The following is a 6,330-nucleotide window of genomic DNA, read 5'->3' on the forward strand; positions in this document are numbered from 1 at the left end:
CTTAAGGTGTGATGGTGGGGTGGACATTGGTGTAACGTTGACTGTTGCACCTTTCACCTGTTCCTTTAGTGATGATCTGAGGCACATCTGAAACCATTGTGAATGAATACTACAACGTTTTCTGCTCTCTCACTCTGGTTGTGTGAGAGAATCTTGCATGTCGGCTGCCTGCACTGTTCCTTTTTGTGTGTGAAGGAAGCTTGTGCTATTGCTTCTCATACTTTATTGGGTGCAGAGAAGATGACAGGGGAGAATGGAAGAAAGACTGCTGAAAAACAGACACTGAATGTTTTCCTAGTCTATGTAATCTGGGACTCAATTTCTGCAATCCTTGTGAGAAAGCCTCAGGGGTGAACAAACTTCCAGAGAAACCAGTGTGTTAGCTGCATTTCATATATGCTAATAAAAACCAGAAAACTCAGCCTGCATGCATCTTTCAGTCTAAAGATACTCATTCCAAAACTCTGTATCCTTAATGCACCTAGGGCCCTAATTATTAAGGGTTTGCATCGCGTTTGCACTACACAACGTGGTATATGCGTGATGCAAACCAAAATGCGATTCATGAAGCCACGCAAGGCCACTTTGCGTGGCCCTGAGCGGCTTGATAAAATAGGAGTAATGGAGCGTAAATCACTGCGTTGCATTACTCTGCCCCAGGGAGGCATACCATTCGCATTGCGTGGGTGTTCCCAATCAACTCCCGTGGATTATGATGCATTCCCAGATTTCCCATTGCCGGTAGACCTGGGAATTATATGCCTCCTAGGGGAGGCGTAATGAGTAAAAATATGTTTATTTCGCCTCGTGACTTCCTCTTTCTATCTGTGCTGCATTCTGCATCACACATAGATAGAGGAAAATGCCTTAGGGGATTGTTTTTGTGCAGGAAGGTGCCCCCTTCCTACACAAAAAGAATTCTGCATGCAACGGAGGCACACTGGCACCATGGTGGGAAGCCCATTGAGCACCAGATCTGTGGAAAGGACATGAATGAGCTGCATTAGGATAAATACAATACATTCCTGCCCTTACCCATAATACAGCCCAGGGCAGCAAGGCTGCATTACTTTCTCATATATTTGCCCCCTAGTGAGGAGATATGGGATGACATATTGGCAAGGCCACTGAAATTATGTGATTCTGAAGCTTTTGAGTTGTCTGCATTATTATGGATTCACCACATTTGTCACATAATCCATCATCTGCTGCATAATCAGCGGATGTTAACAAACAAATGTTTCTCGCATAAACCAGAAAAAAGTTACTAAAAATGTGGCAACAACTGTTTGTGCGCAGTAGAAGGCCCCGGACAAAAGTTAACTCGTCATCTTTCAGTTGCTTATTCCTGTGTTTAGTTGTTCAACTGGTACGAATGAGGCGAAATCTTTGCCAGACAGTATTACCATGTGTAAAAATTAAATAATACTATCAAATAATGTGCCACATTATACCCTACAATTTGCATTTTCTTGCTGCATAATTGCTACCTTCACACATATTGTGAATGCATTTCGATGTCAACTATCTATTCTTTAGCAATCACCTAAAATATTCCCTTTAAATGTCAACAGAAATCACAAAAGATATATTTAAAGATCAGCTAAGTGTGTAGTTGGAACAAATATTTTATCTCCAGTTACCTTTAGATGAGAGGTCTACGAGATATTTATAGAATTTTGTGTGTTTTCAGCCATGCCTTTGACTCCGCCCCATTACACTCATGATCGCAGTTAGTATATTAATTTTTAAACTCTGCACCCATTGATTCGCTGCCCCGGGGCACGTATTTCTACTGTCATATAGAAGGGGCAATGTTCCTTGCAAACGTTTGTGAATACCAACAACCAAGCAATTTTGCAGGGCGTCAGCAACTTTCATGACCTCTTGCCCCTGGTTAACCCACTGAGCGCCAGTGTGGGCAGACTGACTAACTCACAAAGTGCACGTGCGAAACATGAATTTCCTAACTGGGCTCCTGTATCGCGTGTGCTTTACGGGAAGAATTAACTAACATTATTCTAAAGTAGTATCAAATACTGATCAACAGTATTGGCCTTTATTTTCAGCTTTCGTTGATGTCTACCATAAGAGTAAATCGTTTTTCACTTGCAGCCCTATCGCTTCTTTATCCATATCAGGGAGTACAGGGGAATGGAGCAGACCTCGTGGCGCAACGGTAGCGCGTCTGACTCCAGATCAGAAGGTTGCGTGTTCAAATCACGTCGGGGTCAATTGTTTATTTTTGTGTTGTACGGAGTATTAAAATGTAAGACTTTTCCTAAAATAGATGTTATCTAAATTGTGAGGTTTACTATTTCGAAACAACGTTTTCACAGTATGCATTTAACCTTCATAATGTAATGCAGTACCAAAAGTTGCCAGATGGGGGACCTAATCTTGCTAAGCAAGGAAGATACGTACTCCTGAATTATTCCTACAATGTAGTCCTATGAGCGCTGCTATATGAATCAGGGATTTGAAAACCGGAAATATTATATCAGACATTTTTTCTAGAGCTGGAAATCACAGGGTATGGTCAGTTTTAAAAAAGTGCACCTACAAGCAGTCGATCTGCAGGGGTGTCAGAGTTTTAGTGGCTGTGGAGGCGAAAATGTCAGTGTGCCAGCAGATATGTTGTTTTTAATTCTGGCTGTAGGACTGGCTTTTAGCGTTGGTAGCGCCCACTACAACAATCTTTGATGGCGCATTCCCCCTCCCCCAAAGATAACCTTCTTCACAGATTTCCTCACTACCACCTCAAATGATGTCCCTTAGTTCCTCTCTCATGAATTTATTTTATAGCGCTACTAATCCCAATGTAGACTGTCAGAGCATTTTACATCACAACCATGATATACAGAGACTATGGGTCATACGAGTGTGTAAATCAATCTACTGCAAATGTTGCTTACGAAAATGCAAACTACAGGGTGCAGGAGTAACACGATAGCCATACTGGTGAGCATCATATTTTAAGAGTGCCTGGTAGGAGCGGCCTCTCCGCTATGGCAGTGGAGCAGGGGCCTGTGGAGGAGTTGTGAGCACACTCAACGTGTGCATGATTGTTTGACCGCCTGTCTTAGGCTGTCCAAACATTCATGCACACTTTGCAGGTTCCCCAGCAGGCTGCATTACACAGTCTTGTGGGGAACATGCATAGGCTCCCTGTCCCTGTATGCACAATGCAGCATTGTGATTGGCTTAGGGGAACTTAGGGGAACCAATCACAATGCTGCACTGCAGCGTTGTAAGTGGCTTAGGGAGCCTGGGAGCCCGGGTGTTTCCTCTGAGGAGGAGAGGCAGCAAAGAGGCTGCGGCGGGACACGACCGGCAGGTAAGCTTGTATTAATCTTTCTATATTTTTTTATTTAGTTGCCCTCCCCACCTTCCCCGTCTCACCTCCCCCTCAACTGGCCCCTATCCAGCCGCCACTTGTGGTTGGTCTGGAAAAATGAAGGGACAGGTTTGTTTTCCACGTAGCAGACTGGAGCGGAGTTTTACCTCTTTCGCGACTCGACAACGGTAAGTTGACGACAAAGGACAATCTAAGGCTAGACCATCTTCCGGCATGATTTCTCAGCACAGGCGATCGCTGCAGGTCGCTACCACTCACATAGAGAAATCTGGTGCTAGCATTGTGGAAGTTGCCGCTCGAGTACAACTATTCGAGCGGAAGAAAGAAGCTGCACTCTCTTGCACTGCGCATGGTGCCGTTTGTGCTGATTTTACAGTGCGGGGTAAACTTGCAGCACTAAAAATCAGTGCGAGCAGCATGACCTATCTCACTCCACCGCTTGCGGAACTCCAAAGAGCGCGACAGAGTTTTTTTTGTCACTTTGCGGAGTTCTACGTAGTGGAACTCCGCCCAGACCTTATCCAATGCAAGCGGCTGTTACTTTCTACATCAGATATTTGATTGATTTATGTGTTTTTTTGCATGTTAGTGTGTGGGAGCCAATGCTCATCGCCTCTGTATGTTATGAAAAAACATATCAATCAAAAATCATTGTCACAGCTATCCACTGTGCTGTTTGGTGGTATTCATATTTTCTGATTTGTTGTGAAGACTCATCTTTAAGCTACTGCAGGGATATTTGGAATAATAAGGCTTAGGTTGAACTTTAAGCCACATGGATCCTGCTAAATTACTTACATATGCAGCCTATTACAGAGAAATGTTCTGCTCTTTTACAAACTTCGGTACAGTGGGGGCTGACAACATCTATTTATTTTCCAATTCTTAATAACAGACACCAAAACCAAAAGGATGAAAGAACACTGTACTTATTTGTGCTAAACACAGCATTTTAAAGAGAGGAATAGCTATTGGTACAATAATAATCACGTTATACAAATATACTAAAATGTTTTTAGATTCAGTCGGGAATGAGTGATAATGATTATATAAAGAGTGGCCACAGTAGAAAATATTTGATAGTATAGGGTGACAATAGTTGTGTTGGTAAATGACACATCTCTGATCAACAGAGATCCCTGTGCAATTAATATAGAAATAACGTGACACCCTAAATGAATGAGTATATATGCTATCTGGTTTTCACGTAACTCGGTGTCTTCATTACACCGTGTTTCCAGTCCAGGTATTTAAAGAATAAATTGTTGCCCTCAGGTTTGTTAGTTAAAATTGTTCTATTGAAGCAAAGCAAAACTACAAGTCCCAGAATACGTTTGGTTGTGAAATGAAAGTCCAGGACTGGGAACCTGGTGTTGTCACTAGTACATACAAGAAAGAAGTGCAGTTTTTCGGTTTCCTTCAGTCCCTTTCGCCCCACAGAATGCCTTACAGAAATGCACCAGCAGCGTCTTCTTGACAGACAAGAGCTACCATGTGGAATACCCTAATTTTAATCGAGAACAAACTGTATTCGAAAACATCTCCATTTGAAAACAAATTAATAGTGATTGACCCCATTTTAAATTTTCGGCTTCGATCCTCACATGTTTTTGCCCTTATTTTGTTTTTGATTCCATGTTTACGCATTTGCTTACTTTATGTTTTTGCTTTTGCCCCATCTTCTTTTGCATTTCCTTCCTTCCATGTTTTGTTTTTGATTTCATATTTACACATTTACTTTCATGCTCTCTTTCCTAATTCGCTGCCTTTTTTTATAACCCCAAAACATTTTAATTGGAGTCGCTTATCTAAATTAAAACTAAAACACCCCACATGATGTATGCTTATAGATCATGAAATAATTTAGACTGCGATTAAATACTTTCATAGTGTTTCCTCATTTCACTTGCAGTTTCGAGATTATATTTTCTAAGGGAAAAAATGCAAAGTATATATGAAGGCCAGTGGGCAACGCTATCAGTCTCCCTAATCAACCGACAGACCTACTCAGGTTCCTTCCATGTTCCTTGGTTAACAACGAGACAGTCAGTCGTTGCTGGGACATCTGTGACTCTGCAGAACTGCCAAGACCCCACAAGGCACGCCCTCCAGTGTGCTTGTGCACACTTTCATGAGAATGTGGGTTAGGCAAGTGCCTGAAAGACTCTCTCACCTTTTAAATCCATACACGTGGATTTTACACCTTTACCATTGGCCCCACTGGGTCCCTGAGGGACCCCCCACAATACCTTTTCAAAAAACGTCCCCTTCTTGGTTCCGCTGCTGTGTTGAAAGTGTCGGGGTGATCCATCATGCGGGCACATCGAAAAATGGTGGGTCCGAAAAAATGATATTTTAGAACACCAAAACTCCGCGTCGATAATTTGTTTCAAAAGAATTTCATTCCTACTCTTCAAGTGTATATGTGACAATTTGTTTCAAAATAATCTGTTTTTAATTTTTAAGTGTATATGTTTTAATAACATGATCATGTGTTTTTAAAAAAAATGTTTTGTTATGATTATTGCAATGTACTGGTAAACAAATATATAAGTTATACATCTTATTCCTTTGTATAGTTTTATGTGACTCGCTTCAATTGTACAATCCCAATATATAGGAAATATGTTTTGTAAATTTGGTAACCTGTTTAAGCCTTGATCCCACACTAATCCCCCTCTTCCGCTTTGAGCACATGCACATGCATTTTGCTCTTGCTTACTAAATGGAGTACAATTTGCTTTTACACAGAGAGAGCTGCATGCTAGCAGCTCCATATGTGTAAAAGCAATTGCCGCTGCCACAGGAGGAGGGGAGCTGGCAGGAAGCAGGGGCCTTGAGGCTCCCTCCGCAAACCCCAAAATTGGCAGTGGGTGCCCTGGGTTGAGACCAGGGTACCTGCACTGCAGGCTGGGCCCTGGGGATGGGGTATCATGTTCCAAAATTGGCCCAGGGGGGGGGGGGGGCGTGTG

The 6,330-nt window shown here is 42.3% G+C and overlaps 1 non-coding gene across 1 annotated transcript; it reads left to right on the forward strand.

The window, feature by feature from the left end:
- The first annotated feature begins 2,162 nt into the window (after window positions 1-2,162).
- TRNAW-CCA (transfer RNA tryptophan (anticodon CCA)) lies at window positions 2,163-2,234 on the forward strand. Its single transcript has one exon. It is a non-coding gene; the product is annotated as a tRNA-Trp (tRNA).
- Window positions 2,235-6,330: the final 4,096 nt, after the last annotated feature.

Source organism: Lissotriton helveticus, chromosome 12 (assembly GCF_964261635.1).
Source record: "Lissotriton helveticus chromosome 12, aLisHel1.1, whole genome shotgun sequence".
NCBI classification, from domain to species: domain Eukaryota; kingdom Metazoa; phylum Chordata; class Amphibia; order Caudata; family Salamandridae; genus Lissotriton; species Lissotriton helveticus.